General features: G+C 45.3%; 1 protein-coding gene across 1 annotated transcript in view; it reads left to right on the plus strand.

Annotated features, from left to right (window-relative positions):
* SLC24A3 (solute carrier family 24 member 3) overlaps positions 1 to 22,386 on the plus strand; it is a 480,638-nt gene that overhangs the window by 247,289 nt on the left and 210,963 nt on the right. The gene's annotated exons all lie outside the window — the stretch shown is intronic.

Below are 22,386 nucleotides of genomic sequence, written 5' to 3' on the forward strand. Positions count from 1 at the left end.
CCCCTTTGGACCCATTTTCTCATTCAGGAATTTTAGACTGGAAGAGGGTTCTAATCATTGATGAATCTGCAGAACAGCTACTCAGTAGAAAGCTGCACTTTACTCCCTGCTGGTCTTTTTGTCTCCCAAACCTTTCCTTGCAAACCATATTTATATCACTGGACATGTAGCTGCCTGCATCTCCTTTTTCAAAAAGAGGAAAAAATGGTACCCAATTCGTGCAGTATTATATTACTTCATTAGGGACGGCCTGACAACCTGGCAGGGTCCTTACCTCTAGTCTCAGTTCTGTGCCTTTGTCAAACAACTAGCCCACTTAGCTCCTGAGACCCTGCTCACAGGCAAGTCCAGAACATTCTGTAGATTTCACACTCATCTGTGTGCAGGTCTTGGGGGAAAGAAAGGTTCCCCAGAGGATTGTTGGCTTACCTGAGCTCCTTGGGTCAGTGGCCTCAATCTCAGAGCCGCATTTATTGCTCAGGAACATCTGGGTCATGGGAGACGGATCTTTCCTGGCAGTGAGGCTCAAACGTTCTCCTGGAAGGGTCTGAAACAGCACAACTGAGTTTAGTAACGTAAGAAAAATCCAGTAGAATTCAACAGATGTATATTGGCCACCCTGTTTAATAAAAAGCATCTGAAAATACTGTGGCTTCTTGACAGGAGCATCAGAAATGCTTGCCTTGCCTATGACTTACTGTCTACTCCTCTTATAAAATTTCTTGTGGCTACACGTTTAGGGAAAGAGCAGTCATTTTTGGAGGATGTATTGGGCGCTTGAGAGTCAAATATGAATGAGGAACAGCACCTTCCTGTGAGGAATGGCCAGTCCAGATGAAGAGACAGATATCTGAGGTAGGGCTTTCAAGAGAAGGTGCCACATTGCCACACCTTGGCTGTCAGTGTGAACTTTGTGGAAAGAGATACTGAAATAATAGCCAGTACTTATTGAGCAATTACAATGTCCTGGACCCTTGTTTTAGCCCTTTATGTACTTTATGCTCAGCTTTACACACATTCTATATAAATTAGAGGAGGTGACAGTCACAATTTTAGATGAGGAAAGTGAGGCCCAACACTGCCCAGCTGGTAAGAGGTGGAGTTAGAATGAGAATCTGGAAGGCCTGGCTTTAGATCTTACTGAAAATCCATCCTCCTGAAATGAGAAGAATCTGGTAGGGATGGAGAGAAGGGTCTGAGAGAGCAGGGTCTCGGGTGAGGGCATCAGAGGTCAGGAAAATGCGGGCCATCTCTGATTTTCCATTTGGGTGCCTGGCGACATTCATGGCCCCATCAGTCCATAAGATGGGTGCACAGTGGAAGCCTAGTGGTTATCTCTGAGATGGAAGATAACAGACTGGGTCTGAGTCAAGATAAATTGAGTGGGACATTGGCGGGATAGTGGGGAGAATGCCCAAGGGTGGGAGAATGTCCAAGGTGCCTGGGTGGCGTGGCTGGGTAAAGCATCTGCCTTGGTTTTGACTCAGGTTGTGATCCCAGGGTCGTGAGATTGAGGCCCGGGTTGAGCTCTGTGCTGAGGGCAGAGCCTGCTTGAGATTCTTTCTCCCTCTGCCTTTCCCCACTGTGTGCCCTCTATCTCCTTCTCTCTCTCAAAAAGTAGATAAATAAATCTTAAAAAAAAAAAAAAATGTCTGTGGGGCTTCCTGGAGAAGTCAGCAAAGTCAAGGAAGCTTTTCAGTCCACCCAGAGATAGCCAATGATTGTTCACCATGCAAGTCTCCCATATGAAACTCTTCTTTGGGAGGAGGAAGCGGCGCTAGGGCCTCCTGTATTCGCCCTTGCTGTCACAGCTCTCCTCTGAACTCTAGACCTAGCTGACACCCCCTCCTGGAAAGCCACCCTCCACACATCCAAACTGACCCTTTGACCATCCCCACAACCTGGCGCTCCTCTTGCGTTCCTGTTCTCTGAACACCCACTCATGGCTGAAGACAGGGACAAGACAAGTACGGGGACATCCTCCTAGAGCCACACTCAGTGTCTCCACTAACAGACCCTGGGGCTGTACCTCTTCAATAGCTCTCAGATCTGGCCATGCATCCTCCATAAGACTGCCAAGTCTCCTTGTTGCTCTCTCTTGGACAGTGCCGTGGCTCGTGTGGCTTCTGCCTCCTTCCAGTGCTCTCACCTACACAACAGCCACCGTGATCCTGCTACACATTCTAGGTCATCATGCATCCCGTTTTGGAAAATGCATAAATGATTTCCCTTTGCTCCCCAGAGAAAGGGCAACCCTTGTAACCTGACCCACCTGAACCATGTGGTCTGGTACTTCCCTCTCCACCTCCCCTCTCTCCGCCTACCCCTGCCTTTCTCCCCTCCAGTCTCTCTCTCCTTCTTGAATAGCACAAACACATGCGGGCCTCCCACCCCCACTCCAGCATTTCTAGGCTTTTTATCTTACCAGTTTTTCCTCTGCTTATTTCCTGTTTCCCTCCTACTCTTCTTCCCTCCCTGAATGGCAGAGGAATTGCAGCCTCCCTTCATGAGCACTTCGAGCCCCAGGGAGCATCATAGTTGAAACCTTATATTCCTTAGTGAACGTAAATCGTCAGTTACTAGACAGTAATCTCCCTGTACTTGGTGCTCTGCAGGTAGCAGGCACATAACAGGGTTAACAGATATTATCTAAATGAATGAGTGAATGAATGAATGAATGAATGAAGCAAACTTGGGACAGTTTCACCTCTCTCCCATTTGAAGATTGTTCTTGCCTTCTGTGAAGACAGAATGCATACCTTGCTGAAATGTTCTGGACAGCACCAACTCTTCTGCTGAGAAAGGACCCCTGGGCAGAGTTTGAAGACATGGCTCAGCCAAGGCAAGGCTCTGTGAGCATACCCACTGAATTGAATTGCAGAGTTTATAGATTCAGGGTGAAGACCAACTTAGCAGATGGGAAGTGTGCTGAGTTCCAGGAATGCACCGTGTGATTGCCAGGGTTCTCCCCTCTCTGAAGCATGACAGAGTCAGCCCAGCCTTCTGGTTGAACTCCTGTGTTAACACACCTTATGTCTCCACTGCAGGGATTGAGGCTCTGCAGCAAGAAATTACCTGCAAATGATTAGCTTGTTTGCTTGCAATTAATGACTGCTGAGGGCAGGCACATCAGGGCCAGTGATCAGTCCTAATTCATTGATCAAATCATTCCACTGATCAGGGATTCCAGGAAGCACCTGTGCTCAGTCACCAATAATTGCCTTCCTACCCACATGGCAGGGGTTGACATTTAACAAGCAATAGCTCCTTGGCAGATTTTTGACTGAGCTTGGCTTTGCAAAGTAGTGGGAATGGGGACCAAGAAAGAAAAAGAGCTGTTTGCAATGGAAACAAAAGAAAAAGAGATCGTAGAGGCAGCCAGCCTCGGACGCTGGACACAGATCAGCCTATCACATTTCAGTGGCTTGTGGAACTGCGTGTGTATGGTTTAACCAAACCTAAATTTAGGGTTTGGAGTATTTTGGCAAGATCTTAAGGGTAGGTAGCATTTTTACCAGCTGTACCAGCTGTTTTTCTTGCCTCTGGGGTTAAATGATGTTCCAAATGCCCTAAAGAGCTGCCTCCTTTGTGTGTGCACCAGAGTCGCTGTATCGGGAGCAAGAGAGAGGCTGATGGGTCAACATGGCCAGGAGGCTAAGCCAGGTGTCCTGGGGCCTGAGCACATGCAGTCATTGTGTCGGGAGCTTTGAGACAGGCTCTCTCTGCTCATGGCCAAGCCTCGTGGAACCGGCAGGCCAGGTTGGGTCCACACTATTAGGGCTGGTTCCAGCTTTATTCTGAGGTCATCTTGGAAGGGCAAAATACCAGAGTATGGTAGTGTGCTGAGGACAGATTTAGTAATGGGCTTAAAGGCTGAAGAGAAAGGATTCCTGGAAACTGAGGTTCCAACAGTGTTGAAGGGTCAACTGGAAATAAATGACATTAAAACCTAATGAAGGAATTAAAAGTAGAATCACCATATGATCCAGCAATTCTACTTCTAGGTGTTTATCCAAAAGACTTGCAAGCAGGGTCTCAAAGAGATATTTGCAGACCCCCTGTTCATAGCAGTATTATTCACAGTAAAGGGGGGAGGAGCCCAAGAAGGGGGAAGGAACCGAGAATTGAATGGGTATGCAAAACAAGGTATATACAGACAATGGAATATTATCCAGCCATAAAAAGGAAGGAGTTTCTGAGACATGCTCCAACATGGGTGAACCCTCACGATATTATGCAGAGTGAAATAAGCCTGCCACAAAAAGACAAATATTTTATGATTCCACTTATATGGTATGTGGTACCTAGAGTGGTCCATTTCAGAGAGAGAAGGTAGAATGATAGTTTCCAGGAGCTGGGGTAGGGCAGAATGGGATGTCATTATTTAATAGGCACAGACTTTAAATGTTGCAAGATGAAAAAGTTCTGAAGATCGAGTTGTGCACCTAGAAATGGGTAAGATGGCAATTTTATATCATGTGTACTTTACCACAGTTGAAAAAAAATGAAACCTTAAAAAAATATGGACAGATACTCAACCTCATCAGTTATAAGCAAAAGTGCAAATTAAAGCTCCAATGAACACAGAGTTTCCTGCCTCACAGTGGTAGAGGTCAAGAAGCTAGAAAATTCGCTGTGTTGGGAAGCAGGCACTTCATACATTGCTGGTGGGTGTAAAAATTGGTACTGACTCTTTGGATTATATTTTATTTCTAGCAATGTTAGAACATGTGTATTGCCTTTAACCATTGATTCCCCTTCTGGGAGTTATCCTATAAATATACTTGTCCAGGTACACAAAGGAGCTTGCAAGGGAATGCTGCAGCCCTGTTTGCATAGTGAATGACAGGAAGCAATCTAGGTGCCCATCACCAGGGCACCGCCGAGGAATGGGTCTTTGCAACACATAGAAAATGAGGCAGCTAGATTGATGTGTTCACATGGAGAAGCTTCCAAGATGCGTTAAATGAAAATGGCAGCATGCAGACCACTGTGTTTAATTAGCTACCAAATTTGTATGAAAGGAAAGGAACCTGGATTATGCTTTAGTGCTCATATATGCATAAGAATATTCATGCCAGGGCCCAAGAGGACTGGGCATCCTGGTGGTCTCTGAGCCTTGGGATGGCCGGGACCACCATTCCTTCTTATATCTTTAGGGATTCTCTTCCATAAACTTGTGTTCCTGATTCTAAACAATTACATGCACACATCACCCAGCCATCCAGACGTACACATGCTTTCAGAGTTGGAGGTGATAATGAAAACCCAAGGCCTTGCAGTTTCTCCAGAGGCTTGTCTGAAACCACCAAGATTCACCCACTTCCAGAAAATGCCCCTGTCCCAGCAGTCTCCACGTTGCCAGAATCAGTGTGAAATCTTCACAACCCAAGATACATGTGGAGACTGCGGATCAGGCAGTCTTCTGCATTTAATGAATCAGTTTTCTTTCCTCTTAAAACTTCCATGACTGTTCTCATACTGGAAGAATGGGTTTCGGTTGTGAGAAGCACAGAGAGGGTGAAACAGAGGGGGAGGGAGGCAAGGTTACTCGAGGGTGTGAAACAGGGTTTCTGCTCATGGAACTTTGGATTCCATGCCCACCAGGGAGGGAAAAAAGAAGACAGAATCTGGAAGACAGGCCAGACTGGTGAGGGATTCCATTGCCACAGATCTGCTTTTTTTCCCCAAAGCCAGCCTCTCTGACCCCTCTCCAGGAGAGGGTGTGGTCCCTCCAAAAAAAGAGAGAGAGTGCCATCTAGGTGGCCAGACCAAACACCTTTGACTCATTCCATTGTCCCCATACCAGGCTGCTTTCCACATTTGGGGTTAGCCCTGGGGGTGAACCATCAAGGACTTTGGATAATGGACCCTTTTGCCGGCAAAGGATCTGCTATAGACAGGTGCAGGAACTGGAGCAATGGTGGTGGGGGGGAATGAGATGGGGCAGTGACCGGGTGGACAGAGCTGGCACTCAGAGGTGGCCATGGGCAAGTTCTGTCTGTGCCGTGGACTGCTGCCTCTTTGAATGGTGGTTAAATGTACCAACACCAGGATGAGTCAAACCTGGGACTGGGCTCTGGCTCCGGATCCCAGTGGTTATAGAAGTGCCTAAACCTCAGTTTTATTAATCTATGAAGTGGGGAAAATATTATGGATACGTTCTTCATAAATGAGTTTGGAAGATCTGTTAGATAAGTGTCAAGAATTGACTATTTTCTTTACAAACTTTCTGTGGCATCTCCCATAGAACCAAGTGCTCAGAACACAGGAGATGCCAGAAAGATTCCTCTGGGATTGCATTAAATACCCTGGAATATTCTAAGAGGGTTTTCGAGCCTGGAGACATCCATACCATTGGGAATCTCCCTCATGTCCTCCCAGAAGCACAGAGAGGGCTCTGTCCTCTCTCCCCCAGCACTCCCTCTTTTCCTTTTCCAGGTCATGGTTTTCATTTTCCTCATCCCTTCGTTCCTCACTGCCCTTAGAATCTTATTGGTTTCCCTAGCACCAGCATCAGTACTTCTGAGTAATAATGGTGAGGACAACAATGGCACTTCAGAGTTCCAAAGCAGAAATTGTCTTTTGCCTTATTTGGTAGATGGGGAAACCAAGGCTCAGAGAGACCACATGCTCAGCCACGGTAGAACCACAGCTTTCTAGAGAAATCATACCAGTTTGTGGCACAATCAAGCATCTGTATTGGAAGTCATCAAGAAGTTCTATATTGAGTCTGTCACAGTCCCTAAACCTAGTCAGTCACTGAGAGCAGAAGAGGAAGATTAAAATCCATACAGCACACCAAACACCCACTGAATTCATACAATGAGATGTAGCTACTGAATTCTGGAAATATTTGCTGATCCCCAAAATGCTGATACCACTCCGGGGTCATGAAGCTCTATGCCAAGCTTCTCAGAATGATGTCTCTTTGTGGTTAGCTGCCACTTCCAATTTTATAGTCAAATTCCCTGTGGGGTTTCATTCTGTTTGTTTGTCTTTTCCTGATGGGGCTAAATACGTGGGATGCTTCCTTCTTCAAATTTAGGCTAAATTGAGGGATGTATCCATAACCCTCTCTGTATGTTTATGTCATCACATCCTCAACAGTCTCTTAGGTCCTTGTACCTCCTTCTCCAGAGACTGATGGGGATGGGACGGCATCAGTGAGGGAGACTTTGTATACTAAGTAAGAGAAATTAGTATGGTCCGGGTAATGTGACTATTCCTATTTACTCTGGCATCCATCCCACAGATACAGCTGCAGTCATGGGACCTCAGGCAGTGCTCAGTTCCCTCATCTGGGGCAAGCAGAGGCTAGAGGGCAAGTGCTTTGGAGCACTGAGCTGGACCTCTAACCTCAGCTCTCTTCCCTGCTCACCTCCGAGGATTGCTTGCACCTCCGCCTTCCTGCCTTGAGCACTTCCAGGACGAGACTGAGAAGTCACACCAGGGGTCTTAACATAGGAAGGTAAAACAAAACCAGGACAATAGTTTGTTAGAGAATTTCATGGGTTGAGCTCTGTTCTACATGATCCCATGATGCCTTGAAGAATTATTAGACTCTCAGTCCCATTCACAGGGACTAATAAGTAAAGACACAGATCCCTTTCTCAAGAGGATTGACCCATTGACTCTGGGAGCTTACTGTTTTCTCAAGGTATGTGAGTTTTCATGTTCCAGAATCCTAAAGTTCAGATCACAGGTTTTAATGACAAGTATTCCATTTTATTTATATTATTATTATTATTTTAAGATTTTATTTATTTATTTGACAGACAGAGATCACAAGTAGGCAGAGAGGCAGGCAGAGAGAGAGGTGGAGGCATCCTCCCTGCTGAGCAGAGAGCCCGATGTGGGACTCGATCCCAGGACCCTGAGATCATGACCTGACCCGAAGGCAGAGGCTTAACCCACTGAGCCACCCAGGTGCCCCTATTTATATTATTTTATTTTACTTATGATTGCAGCGAATCATGCCTACCTGGTTACACAATACATGGCCCAAGAAAGTTAAACACCATAGTAATATATTTGACAGGGGCTCATAAGCTATGTTTTCCGTTCATAATTTACATTTACCAAATACCTGAAGTGTGGTAGATATAGTCTAAACATTTACATATTTTGCTCTCTTATGAATTTTTTTCCCCAACTTATTTTGTCAAAGGAGATCAAGGGTCTTTGGAAGCAAGGTAAAAGTGGGGTGTTGTTCCAGAAATTCTGTCAGCCAAAAATCACTATTCAGAGGCACCAAGGTGCGTATCAATGAGCTTTAACTTGAGTTTAATAGTGGCCCTGAGGCTCTGTGGGTCCTGAGTTGTGTTTTGAGTATAGTAGAAAAATCAAATTATGTCCAGGAAAGTGTTAGTGCTAAGTGTACTTTATAGTAGCATGTGGTCTTTTTATTTAGGTGGCCTGTATGTTAACACATGGTAGGTAGCTCTGTTTCTGGAATGTGCCATTCCCTTTAGCATACTAAATAACACAGTTTAATGTTGCCCCATTTTCCTTCTGAATACAACACTAGATCCCAGGACCTTTGGGTAGAAGGTAGAAGAAAATGCCTTTGGGAATAAAGTTCCTAACATTTATGGGTGTGCATGTGATCCTGAATTACTATGTATTTTTTTTTCTAACTTTATAAACTGCCAAGGACTGCCAGAGGTCCCAGAAAGCACACTTCCTGATCATCAGTGGCCCCAGACTGGCCACATGAACAGTCAATGAAGTTCATTCAAACTGTCCTCTTCAAACCATAAGAGACTCTTACTGTCACAAAACATACTGAGGGTGACAGGGCATGGGGGGGGAGGGGGAAGGGGAGGGGAGTCGGAAGAGGGAGGTGGGGTTATGGACATTGGGGAGGGTATGTGCTATGGTGAGTGCTGTGAAGTGTGTAAACCTGGCGATTCACAGACCTGTACCCCTGGGGCTAATGTGTTTATAAAAAAATTAAAAAATGTAAAAAAACCCTGTCCTCTTGACCCCAAAGGCCCCCTCTCCTCCCATCTGTCCCTACGGACAGTAATGAGATGCAACTCATAGCTTGTGGCCCTTTGGGAATGGAGACAGTGGCTCCTCATCTACTTCCCCAGGACAGAAGCTCTTCTCAGACTCGTGAGAAAGCGGGCAGTTGAAAAATATCTCCTGACCCTCACTCCATCCTACTCCACTCACAAAGCCCAAAGGAGAGGCAGGCCAGAGCCCGAAGGTCCTAAAAACTTTCTTTGTTGCTTAACAAACTCAGATGATAACCCTCAGAAAACTAGGTAGTCGTTTTCTGGGGAAAGAGATGTCTGGGAGTTGTCATCCGAGATTTAATTACCTTAAAGAAAGCTTCAGGACCTGGACACCTGCTAAAAGATGGCAATGATTCAGAGACTGACACAGAGCTGTTAAGATCGGGAAGTAGGGAAGATTCTACTGAAGACACTAGTGTTGAAAAGGAACATTGCCTTTCAGTTTGGTTGTCCCACACCCTGCTCTCCAGGACCCCTTTTCCGAGGGACACAAGATTGTATGGGCTCTTTCGCACAAGACATGAGATCTGCCTCGGGGATACTTGAGGACTTATCTCCTCCGGCTTGTTCTTTGCCTTCCCTCAGAGGTGTTAAAATATGTGTCTGTGGATGTTACACAGGTGAATGACTGGCTGTGGGGCAAAAAAATTCTTTCTCCCCTCCACTCCCTAGTGGCACTTTTAAAACTCAGATTGTTTCTGTTTTTCTTTGCAGTGAGCAGGGAGTGTTTTATTCATATTTTTAAATGTGAAACTTTAATAAAATTCAGTTTTGCCTTTTCCCTACTCCCCATGCGTTAATGACTCAGTTATGCTAGTACTCATTTGAAGCCCCAGTACTTGGCCCTGCCGTTCCTCAGGGAGAATGGGTCCTCAGTGCCAGCCTTGAACTTGGATGCCCGGGGTACCAGCATCAACCAACCCCCAAGCTCCTCACCTGAGCCGTGGGGGGGCTGTTCCACCAGATGGTGTTATCACTTTCCTGCCCTTCAGATGTCTCTCTTTGTTCTGCTTTCTCCTGGTTATCACTCTCTCCTGTGTATTGATTCCCCACACCTCTGACTTTTATTTTTTGCCTGTACCCTCTGTGTAACCAGCCTCTTCAACGGGGCTGCCTTCCCCAGCCTCGTTTGCCATGTCCCCCAGTTGGCTGAGCTAACTGTCTTCTGGGCCCACAGTCGTAACCTCAGGGCTGAAGTGCCCAACCTTTGTACCTGATGGACAAAAGCAGGCTGATGGGGACTGAGCTTCTAGCCCTGCTGGTTCATGTGTCCACGCACCTACCCTTCCTCTCTTCCTACTGTCTGAGGATGAGCCCTCCCGAAACAGCCCTGACATGAGGATATGTGTGCTATCTCTAAGGACGACACACTAGTCAGGGAGTGGGGCAGGAAGAGGAAAAGAAGGAACAAAAGTGGGGCGTGACCTCAGTGAGAGTCCTGCCCAGGCTGTCTCCGCCTGATCCCACAATGGCTCTCAAGTATCATTTATGCCCTCTGAATGTCCCAACCCCAGGCAAGTTTGCTCCTTCTATTAGGGACTGGATAAGGGACCTGGGCAAGGGAAGGGTGATGTGTTAGCAGCCGGACTTTTCTGCAGAGGCCCTAGGGCCATCCAGGTGCTGGTTTAGGGGAACTGGAAGCCTAGGAAAGGGGTGCACATCCAAACGAGGGGGCTGACAGATCACTGTTGTCCATGGTGAACCAGGAGAGAGGCAATTCTGGGAGGATTTCCAAAATAGAGCCTTCTTGCCGACAAAGTCATCCCTGTTCTTTCTTATCCTCTGGGCCAGATGTTTTTTTTTTTTTTTTTCTCATAATTAGGACAACATTGCGGTTAAAATTTGTGGGTTCTAGGATCAAAGGAAACTGGGCTTTAGATCTGGCTCTGCCACTTAGGAGTCTTGTGGCCATGGGCAAGTTATTTGCCTTTCTGGAGTCAGATCTTCACATCTGTGCAATGATGACAGTTCCATTTATCTGCCAAGGTGTTTGGAGGACCATTTGAGACAATATGTGCATGGCCGACCACCAGGACTCGGCCCTCGACACCCACTCAACACATAAGAGGTCTTAGAGTCACACATCTTTCCCAGTTTGAGAGAATTAGGGATGTTAATGCTACTGTAGGACCCTCGCTTACTGTGGACCTTTGACCCCTGAACTTTGAGGCTGAGATGTCCATACTTTAACTGATCATATCCCATAGTTACATGTTTGCCATGGACAATTATTTCCTTTATAGGGATTTTCTTAAACTGACTTTTTAAAAAGATTTTATTTATTTGAGAGAGAGAGAGTGGGAAGAAGGGGCAGAGGAAGAAAGAGATTCCCTGCTGAGCAAGAAGCCCAAGGCGGGGCTCAGTCCCGGGACCCTGAGATCATGACCTAAGCCAAAGTCAGACACTTGCCTGAGTGAGCCACCCAGGTGCCCTTAAACTCACTTTCAAAAAAAAATCTTTTGTTGTTTACTCTCAACAAGAATTTTTTCTAATTTTAGTAAATCACGATGTCAACTTTCCCAGCTTTATAGAGAACAAGATTACCCAAGTATACAGAGTTAGAGATTTATTTTCATGCCAAAATTCCCTGTGAGATGGCTAATTGTCCCTTTCTGTGGATATAGCCAATTATGGTCACTTACTCCTGAATCATTCCAGTGCACAAACAAGAAAATTCGTGGTAGAGGGGATGAAAAGCAGTCTTGGACAAGCATCTGCACACACATAAACAGACATCATGTGTGTGCCCTGCTCTCCTTAATCCATTCCAAAATTGTATCAGCAGAACAAGACTGCACAATAAACACTCCTGCTTAAACACATACACACAGACACCGGGAATACCTTGACAGCAAAAGTCTGGGTAAATTTCAGTGCTCCCGCGAAACAAACAAACAAAAAAGGCTTCCATACCACTATAAATGTAGAATTAAGGAATTTATTTTTCAAGGTGGTTTTATGTATCTTCCATAAATGAACACAGATATTTTTATAGTAGTATTAAAATAAGCATTATGTAACTGTTGACATAAAGTTTGTTCTTATGTGGCCCAATATCATCTCATATATCCCCCCCAAAACACCCCAGGCATTCCTGCTGGAAGCACTTTGTTCATCAAATGCCATCCAACCACAGTGATGGACCTCAACAGCCCTAGAGCCTAAGAAGGAGTTATGAGTCTGTTATTCCTAATCTTTCCAATAACAATATTTGGTATTTTTGAATGCGAGTGTCTGACCACAGGTTGAGAAATATTTTTGGGCCCCGAGGTTGCTGAGGGAGCTGGCAGGTAGCTCTCAGAATTAAATGGTCTGGCCTCGTCACCATAGTGACAGGAATCAGCACTAGCCCACCAGGTAACCAACTGGGTGGGGAAGATTTTCAGGTGTAAGTTGTTCCTTTGTCAACATCTCAAGGTCTTGCATTCCCATCCCCCAAGTGGGTCACACCAGCAGTCACCATCCAGATGTCACCTCTGACATCTGAGTTGGGAGGACCTGAAAACCAAGGGAGTAGCCTACTATACATACCTTGGAAGAGACACATGATGCAATGACGTATTTAAAAAAGAGAGAGGGAGAAAGATAAGTACGTAAGGTAAGCATTGCCTGTTTACTTAGTGAGCACAGCTCCTGGTGCAGAGTAGGCATTCCAGAATTTTTATTGAACAAATAAGCCAAGTCCTAAAACCATTCTGCATCACAGTCAGGCATCCACTCCCTGCAAATAGCATCTCCTATTTTCTGTATTTTTTTATGACCAGGTCAAGGATAAAAGAGTAAAAGAATCTGGAAGTGCAAAGCACTGTTGGAATGTAAAGGGGTAGGTGGAGGGCTGGGGAAGAGGAATAGGTTATAGAAGTTTCTTGGGGAAAGAGGACCAATTCAAAATTGGGAAGGGTCAGGAGTCGGAAAGAGAGGTTTGGTGTTGGGAGCACACCTGTCACGCCAGCTGCCTGCTGCCTGCCCCAGCCCTCCCACCCCCAAAACACTGCAGTGCAGCTGATGAGGGGCGGGCCAAGGCTGTCCACTCTACTGCCTGCCTCTTTGGGTCCTCAGAAGAGAGGCTGTTTGTTGGGAAAATGCTCTCTTGGGCGTGCTTGCTGTACACTGTATCTCTTGGCTGTAGCTCCCTTTGGCCTGGCTTGCTGCATTCCAAGTTAAAATAGCTCACACTCCTTCCGGGTGGGAACGAGGAGCCTCCCCAGGGCTTGGGGTGTAGATCTGCATGGAGCGAGAGATAATCCGTGGCTGCTGTTCTTCCTTTTGATGGACGTCTATCTGTGCCCCTCACTCTCAGCCACCAGGCCAGTGTGTGACAGCAGAGATGCCACCTGTGTTATCTGAATATCTAGATCCTAGCGTGGCCCAGGATCTGTTGTCCCTCCCACTCAAACCAATCATACTTGTGAAAAATGTTTTCAGTTTTATCATCCTTGCCATGAAGGAGAGCAGTATTTCCCTCGAGACATCAAGGTGGGAGTCCTGCTGTAGAGAAGCACTTCTTCTGGTGATAGGGCTCTGTCTTCAAGAGCTACAGAATTAGCTGAGGAAAGATTTGCAAACATGAATCTTTAGGGCGCCTTAAAAGGATGCCTGGTTTTGTCCAAACTCATTACCTTCCAAGTGACGGAATCATCTGGGAAATAAATTTCTTATTAAAATCTAAGACCTCCCCAGAATCCATCTGCAAACTTCAAAGGGAGATTTGGGGAAAGGAAATCCTACCCAATTTTAACTATTCCACGGATGTTTGTACGGGGTTAGAGGGAAGGAAAATGGTTTCTTGATGCCAAATCAGAAGCTGGTTCCATGCCCAGGGCACACCACCTGGGCAGCAGCTTTTCTCAGGCCGGGGGCTTAACTTGCAACAGAAAGAGCTAGAACCCACAGCCCAGCTCTGGGCTGCTGTGATTTGGAGGGATTAAGAGAGGCAAAGCTTGCTTGGGCCATCCTGGAGTGCCCAGGGATTCACCTTCCCCAGCTGCTGTGCATTTTCCATTTCAGTGAGATTTCCCATTCCCTTGGAGCCTTAGAAGCAAAAGCCAGCCCAAGGGGCTGTCTCAGATGGAGCTCCCAAGACTAGAGGTTCTGGGGCAGGAGATTTATCGATGGAGAGTTCTCAGGAAAAGGTGAACAAGAGAAGCAGGATCAGGCAGGAGGACGAATCAGCAGGACTGTGTTCTCAGCGGCAGACTGGCCTCCGCCTGATCCCACAGGACCGTGGTGCATGAATAGCAGCATGGAGTTGTCCTAACTTGAGGCAGAACATTGGCTGCACCCTGCTCTTGGCATGAGGACTTCATCTTGTGGCCATTTAGGTTGAGGTAGCGTCCGTTCACCGAGAGCGATTCTGAGGAGAATGTACCCTGAGCCATTAGCAGCAGCATTCTCGCCACGGGGCAGTGGGCACCCCAGCCTGATGAAGGAGATTCTGGACCTTCATCAAATGGTCCTCTCCAGTGGTGCACACTCATCATCCTGCTTGACTTCCCACAGACTGGGAGTAGTAAAACCCCCAGTTTTTGTTACCTTTACAAGAAAGTGCCATTCATCAGTCTAAGAGATTCACTTTCCTTTCCAAGCCATTATACCGTAGCAGGTTTTAGACATGTTTTCTAGAGGGATGGGGAGGGGAGGGGATGCAGAAGCTAACATAGCTGGTCAGACATTATCGCCTCCCCCAGCATACAGCACCACCAACTATGGACGTAGCCACTCAGTTATTCAGCCAGGCTTGTTAAAAATGAAGGCAAAAAAAGAGCTGATTTCATCCATTTTATGGCAGTATATTTCCCCCAGGAAATGCAAGGTTGGCCAACATGTGTGTGGTCCATACCTTTTGTGTGGAAGATGTTTTTAAGACTTGACTCCCTTGTATGTGCCTAGTCTTGCCCCTGACCACTACTTAAGCTTCTCATCTTTTCTCAAGCTTTTTTCCTTTCTGTTACCTGGAAATGGTCACAAAAAATTATAGCCTTTTCCATTCTCAAATCCAAGCTGCCACTTTCTTTCACACACACACGCACCATGAGGTTCTATTATCCAGCTCATCCACAATACCGCAGATTTGGGGCTGGTTCTTTTGTCACCTGAGTCCGTTTCCACTTCCAGTGGAACAACCACAAACTATTCTGTTGTCTGTTTGGATCTGAGCTTCCTGGTAAAAACAGTTTTTAAGAAACCTGACAGGAGAACCTAGGAACGTCTGGAATGTGTTCAAGACCAATGAAAACCCGTAAGAAGACATTCTCGCTGCCGACTCTTGGTTCAGACAAGTCAGACATGCCCCTGGGACACCCCTGGCTCCCATCAGTTGGCACCAGGAATGGAAACTTTAGCCACGTGTAGTTGTTTCTGTGGCTTCTCTGCTCCCCTCTTGCTGACGATTTCCCAGAGCATGTCCCATCTAGCATCAGTCTGTCCTAAACATCAGCCAGCTCATCTCCATGCAGCTAGGACCCATAGGCATCCTGCAATCTCAGTACAAAAAAATGCTCATCCACTGCGCTCACATAGGCCCCCTGGGAATTGACAGGCTGATGAGTGATGTGTGTGGCTTGTTTGGGACCCTGTCATTTGAAAGAAAGGATGGAATGCTGTCCCCATACCCAGGGGTGTGGGGAATAAGCTGCTGCCCACCACTAACCCTCTAGCCTCCACTCATGTGGTCTGGATCCCAGTCTCTGTGGTGATTTAGTGCAGGATTCCTTTGGGATGATCAAGGGAATGTTTGTGGAAGAAGCAGCATTTGTGTGGTTCCTGGGTTAGCCTGGGCTCCCAGAAGCTGAGCCTGGCATGAGTGTTCATGCGAAAGTGATTTTGAAAGTGCTCACTGGAAAAACTGGTAGAGAATGAGTGGTGGGACCAGGGAGGGAGGAGAGTGGAGAAGAATAGTGTCAAGCAAGCTTACAGTGGCCACTTTAGCTCAAGGTAGCCCTGGGTGCTTGTCATCAGATATGAAAGCACCCCAGGAGTGACAGGAGGAAAATGGCAAGGAGATTCGCTTCAGTTCCCTTCTAGCAACTTCCAGAAGAGTTTACAGAAGCCATAACTTCCCCAGGTCAGTTCTGCCCCCAGTGTCTAAACCTCACTGCATTGTAAGTTGGGATCTTTGGGAAACCCGTATACCAACTCTTTTTTCTGCCTTACCCCTGTGGGTCCTAACACACTAAGCAGATATTGGGGCAGCAGCATCCCATGGCCATAAAATGTGCAAATGATAAAATAGGACTCCAGGGCACAGATAGATGCACTGCAAAAGGTGCCAATATGCTTTCCGTCAGGATGTTATCTCAGCTAACAGGAGGATCTGAGTTAAGTCCTTGTTTATTTTCAGTCTATAGCAAATGTCAAGATGCAGGTAGACATTCCCAACACTTAACCAAGGCAGAGCTCCAAACCGGTTTCTTTTGGGTGGAAGGGGTCAGAAACCATTTTGTCTGAAAAGGAAGCCCTTAGATGGAGAAAGCTATCCACCACAAGTCCTGCAGTGGAGCAAAATCCCAATGCATGCCAGAGTTATGTTCTCTAGCCTGAGGCTTAGTAAAAGGCTAATCAGGAAAACTGGCCAATTTTAGTCTTGGGTCCCATTCTGGGTTCTAATGCACCATGAAATTCAATGCAATCCCGTGTTCTTTCTTAGATTCTGGTTGCAGTCTTTTCCTTTCGGGGGTGGGGGGCAGAGCTGGGTTTTGCATAAGTCCATGCTTGATCTCTCTGGGCCTTTGGGAAAACATGAACTAAGCCCTGACTCATGTTGACCCTCAAGAGGGCATTTAACTTAGATCTGGCCCCAGGATGGTTCTCACTAGACCTCATTTTCCTCCTCTATAAAGTGCAGGGGTCTCAGGATGGCGATGAGGATTAGGAAGGATTATGTAAGGGAAATGGTGATATGTTAACACGTTAGTTGCTATTTGTGTTTCCCATGGAGAACTTGGCTGCTCATTCAAGGAGAAACCCATTGAAGAGTACGCACCTTGTTAGAACAGAGAATGGCTCTGCTACTTCCCACCTCCTCCATACTTCTGTCTCTGCTTCCTGACCACTTGAAATGCCTCCTCTACAACTGTGTAAGCCTTTTCTTCTTAGAGGCTCTGCACATCTGAGTCACCCATGCAGTCTTTATCCACTGAGCTGGCTCATGCTGACATTTTTCTTCCTGACCCCAAATACCATTTCACTCTCTGGTTCACCTTCATCTAGATAAAGATTTGTTGTAAATATGGCTGTAGATGTAGTTCTCCTTTTCAGATAGAGGTGAGTAGTGGCAGGTTGCCTCTTCCAAAATGGCCACAGCAGTAACTCTAGGACCATGTGCTCATACAGAATCTTGTTTCTCCCCCTTGAGGCCACCCGTACCTTTGTAATGACCCTCTGCATGACTTCCCAGGCCAGATCATAAAAGGCCATACAGCTTCCTCCTCTAGCTCTCCATCTTGAAACTTGTGCCTTGTAGCACTGAGCTACCATGGGAGAAGTCCTCAAGCCAATGAAGGGAAGGCCAGGTGGAAAAGACACACTTAGTTAGAGAGAGAGGCCAAGCAACCTGAGTGGTTCCAGCCCCCAGGTGTTCGAGTCTCCCCAGCGCAGGTGTCAGACAGTCAATGAGTAAGTGTCATGTTTCCAGTTCTAAACACTAAGTCATTGCAATCACATGAGCGGCCACAAAAGAGCCACTTTCCCCAGAAATGTGAGATACAATAAAAGCAGTGTTGTTGCCTTAAACCGCTACATTTTGGGATAGTCATTATGCAACAGTTGCTATGTCTAGGATACATAAGTGTGTATATGTATAGACATGTGTGTGCACATGCATATACATACTTATGTGTTTGGGAGGGTATAGCCTGCCTGCTACCATCCTTCAGTTTGTATGTTCATGCACTAAAATCTGACTTCTTCGGTGGGTGGGTGTGTGCACATGCATATACATACTTACGTGTTTGGGAGGGTATAGCCTGCCTGTTACCATCCTTCAGTTTGTATGTTCATGCACTCAAATCTGACTTCTTCGGTGGATGAGGGCAAGACCATGTGGCATACTTCCTAGTTATCCTCTGGCAGAGGTAGGGCCACCCGGCAGATGCATAACCACTACACCATATGTCCTTGAGTGAAACTGACAGGGAAACATCTGGGCCCACATCTGTGTCCCTGAAAAGCTTGCCGTCCTTACAGAGTGCAACTCTGATCCTGAAGGCATCGGATCTCTTTGGTACTTGAATCTTTCTCAAAGGAACCCTGTATCTTTGGAAAGAAACGTTGCCTGAAATCACTGAGAGAAAGCCAGCCAATTTGCTTCTGTGTCACAGACTCAGGGAAAGACAACGCTGCTCTCACTGGCCCTTCCACCTGTGGGCACTTGACAGCCAGCCTCTTCCAAGTGATTAGGCAAGACCTTGTCTCCTAGGTCCAGGACCCCTGTGGGATTTGCCGCTTCCCTATTCAGGCTGAAAAACAGCCCCTTAGCCTGTCTCCTCCACTTAATGTTACCTAGGAGATCAGAGATTATTTATGCAGCTATCTGTGACAGTCTGGTTCTGCTTATTTGAGCTATGGCAAGAAAACTTAAACATTGGAGCCTTTCATAGAAGGATAAAGTTATTTGTATTCCTTCCCAAAAGCAACAACAAAAACAAAACCATGGCACCGGGGTGGCTCAGTGGGTTAAAGCCTCTGCCTTCGGCACAGGTCATGATCCCAGGATTCTGGGATCAGGCCCATCGGGCTCTCTGCTCAGCAGGGAGCCTGCTTCCCCTCCTCTCTGCCTGCCTCTCTGCCTACTTGTGATCTCTGCCTGTCAAATAAATAAAATCTTAAAAAAAAAAAAAACACAAAAAAACAAAACCCGAAACCATGGATCTCAAATGTCCAAAGGGTCATTTTTTAAAGAATCATTTTAATAGATTTTTTCCCCCTTAGGTCTATATGATATGCCCTGAAATTCAGTGTTTATGTGAGGAAGGATTGAAGGAAGGAGCGATACAAACTCTTCTATCCTATGAAAGCCTGCCAACTCCTTTTACCCTCCCTCTGCATGAATTCACTGTCCAAGCAGCTCAGGTGAGCTGCAGGCCAGCATCCTCAAGTACACATTAAACCAGACTTTAGATGTTGGTGGTTTCAAGGGGTCTTCATTTTCTCTGACCAGCTTTTTCTCGAGTGAGCCTATGACATAAATACATACATTTGCATGCAGCTTCTGTGACATGATGACTGAGGTTAACGCATCACAAAGTGTATGTTGCCTTTCCATTTTCTTTTTTTTGGTCTCAGAATAATGATGTTGATTTCTTTGAATGTGCTTTCAGTTCCAACAATCCTGCAATGATATGCAAGCGCATAGAAAGACACAAGCCAACCAGCTATGACACTAATTTCTAATTTCAGGGGTGAGGGGGGCAAAAGGTCATTGACTTGTGGTAGGGGATATGATGGGGTTCTGGGGCAAGAACAAAGTGGAACCCCTCCTTTTTTCTTTGTGGATGCCTTTCCACTTTACTTTCACCAGACATGTAGTTTTGATTATTTTGTTCTTGACTAATTCAGGAAGTTAGCAGAATTTTCTTTTTCTTCCTTTAAAAAAAAATTAATCACTAATATATTTATGTGCTTGATTTAGTGACCAGATTTAGTCAGAAGTTTGATTTGCTGCCTGCCTTTCTTTCCTATTTCTGAAGCTTCACAAATTTGTCTGGACTTGAAAGGCACTTATTAAACACCTACCTTCTATTGCTGTGAATTTCAATTTGCCAACATCTTGTAGGATGTCAAAATTTGACACTTATGGGAAAATGTATGAGAACCTCCAGACTCCTAAAGAAGTAGAACATGATTTCACTCCCTTGGCAGTAACTGGTTTCCAATACCCTTTGTCCCCTAACACACATTCTTGCCTCTGAGCCTTCGAATATCACCTGTCAGAGACATCAGAACTGCCACAGATGCTTTTCTGGGTTGTCTTGACCTTGAAATATTTGTAGTTGAAGGCTGTGGGAGGCTGCATCATCACTTCCTATAAGCTCTGCTACATCAAGGACCCATTTTGCTCAATTCCTGGTTTATCCATACAAATTTGTATGCAATTAAAGTATCTGTGGCCCTTTATCAGATCTTGCCAGCACATTCCAATGACCTTCACATTCCCCAGGTCCTTATTTACTACTGGGCCACATGGTTCCTCCAGGTTGCCTTAGTTCCATGGAGAACTTAATGGCGCTAATCAAGTTTGGGAACCTATAATGTGAATTTAGTTTCCTATAAGTTTTCTGCCATAGGTGATGATGCAGAATATATTCTGTTTGTTTCATTCACTTTCCAGAGTTTTTAAACATTGTTTTTCTTTATTTCCCAGAGTCCATAATTATTCCTACAGGGGAATTAATCCAATGCAAGCTACTCTACTATGAACTGAAGTAAAAAATCCAGAGTATAGTCATTGTTTCCCCCACACTGCTTGGTGTGCCCGTAAGCATGGACAGTTCAGGTGTCAAAGACTTCAGGGGGATTTATATGCATGTTAGGGCTCCCCCTCTCTGAAACCTTCCTTTCTGGGACGCCCATTTCTAGCTCCTCCAGAAGCTCCAAATTTCAGTCTTGGAGACCTCAGCCCAGTAAGATCCCTGCTTTGTGTTCCACTCTATCCCCCAGCTCTGTTCCAGCTCTATCCACGGGGAGTTTCACAGGGGAAAAGCTGACAGGTGTGGCTGCCTTCTTTCAGTTTGGGGGGAACAATGGCTTAAAAGCCTGACATTGCTGAGTAGGGATTTCAGATTGCTCTCAAAAGACAAACTCTGGAGTTCAAGTCCCCAGTGTGTAAGGGGCTTGGTAAACAGGTCAGACTTCCCATTGAAATCCTGTGAGGACCACATCCCAAGATAAAGAGCATAATCAGAACAGACTTCTGTCAGAAAAAAGCCTAAAACCACCGCCAGAGATGACCCTGCAGTAGTTAACTGCCTACTGGAACAAATTCAACATTGTTCTGAGGAAGACAACAGAATCCAGAGTCTTCTCAGTTCATCTTCTGTAAAGTCAGATATACGATATAAAATGACTAGACATACATCAAGTAGATTCTAAATTCTTTTGCTTTAACCTTGTCTGCTACAAGCTGTAACCAGCCTTGCTCTGGTAACTACAAGACAGCACAGTGACCTTCTTGAGGGATCTTTCTTTGTCCTACTCCTGGTCTGTACCCTTAAAAGCCTAGTTTGGAGGACAAAGCGCATTGTGAAAACAAAAGGTATTTAGTCTGTTTCATTCAAAACCATAATGTACCATCACTACAGCCAAAAAAAAAAAAGAAGAAGAAGGAAAAATTGATACAGTAATTGGATTAATTATAATCTTCTCGTAATTTTCATTCAGATGGAGCCATCATATTTGGAATGTAGACTTTGAATGCACAAACTTAGTGATCCAACAAAAAAGCTCTGATTTGAGACCTACCCTTAAAAGAGTTTCAGATATAGTTAGATTCTTGAGTGTTTTGACCCCAAACCATAGGTAGCTAATATTTAATATATGTCAACATAAAAAGGAAAATTATTTCCTCCAGGTAACATGTTAATTTTTCTTCCAAGGAGGAGCAGAGGTTGCCAGGTACTAATGAGGAGTAATGTGTTTTGCCAGCTAAGTTAGCCAGTAGTTTGTCTTATTTATTTATATCTCTTCCTACAACTACAACTAACTGTGAGTTTCTTTAGGTATTTATTTCATTGCTGTAAACCAGATTTCAAGCAACTATATTTTAGGTGTGTAACAACCTAATGAATCTGCTTGAATATATTTGATATCTTTGGGAAATTGTATTGAAATATTTTCATCCCCCCGATCTTTAAAGAGATAATGCTCAAAAAGACATGCATATTAAAGAAAATTATGGCAGTCATTACTATTACTAGGAGCAGGGAGTGCCAGTTATTCTTTCAATTTCGCACTTTGTAAGCGAAGCTTCAGTGAAGGGAAATGAGAAGCACACATGCCCCCATCCCCATTCCCATAACCAATATGGCAGCATTGTTAATAGATCAAGTTCCTCTCCCACACAGCACCCCAGGTAAGACTCAGCCTAACAGCCAGTCATTACCACTCTACTGATGAACATGTGCGATGAGATCTATTTTCTGTCTCTGAAACTGGTGATCATGGAATATCATCAAGGGTGAAAGAGAAAAAATGGATTTTGAAAGGAGAAAACAGAGGAAAAACTTTAATTGTGCTTCTCACCAAATCCTTCTGTTACTACCTTCCCATCTATAGACCAACAGAACACTATAGTTACTTCTGGCTCTGAAATGTTATGGATTAACACTTTTTTTTTTCCCAAAAGAAATCATTGATTTTGAAGTGTCCA

The sequence above is a fragment of the Mustela putorius genome, unplaced genomic scaffold (genome assembly GCF_011764305.1).
Source record: "Mustela putorius furo isolate JIRA1106 unplaced genomic scaffold, ASM1176430v1.1 tig00000253_pilon_pilon_pilon, whole genome shotgun sequence".
NCBI lineage: Eukaryota > Metazoa > Chordata > Mammalia > Carnivora > Mustelidae > Mustela > Mustela putorius.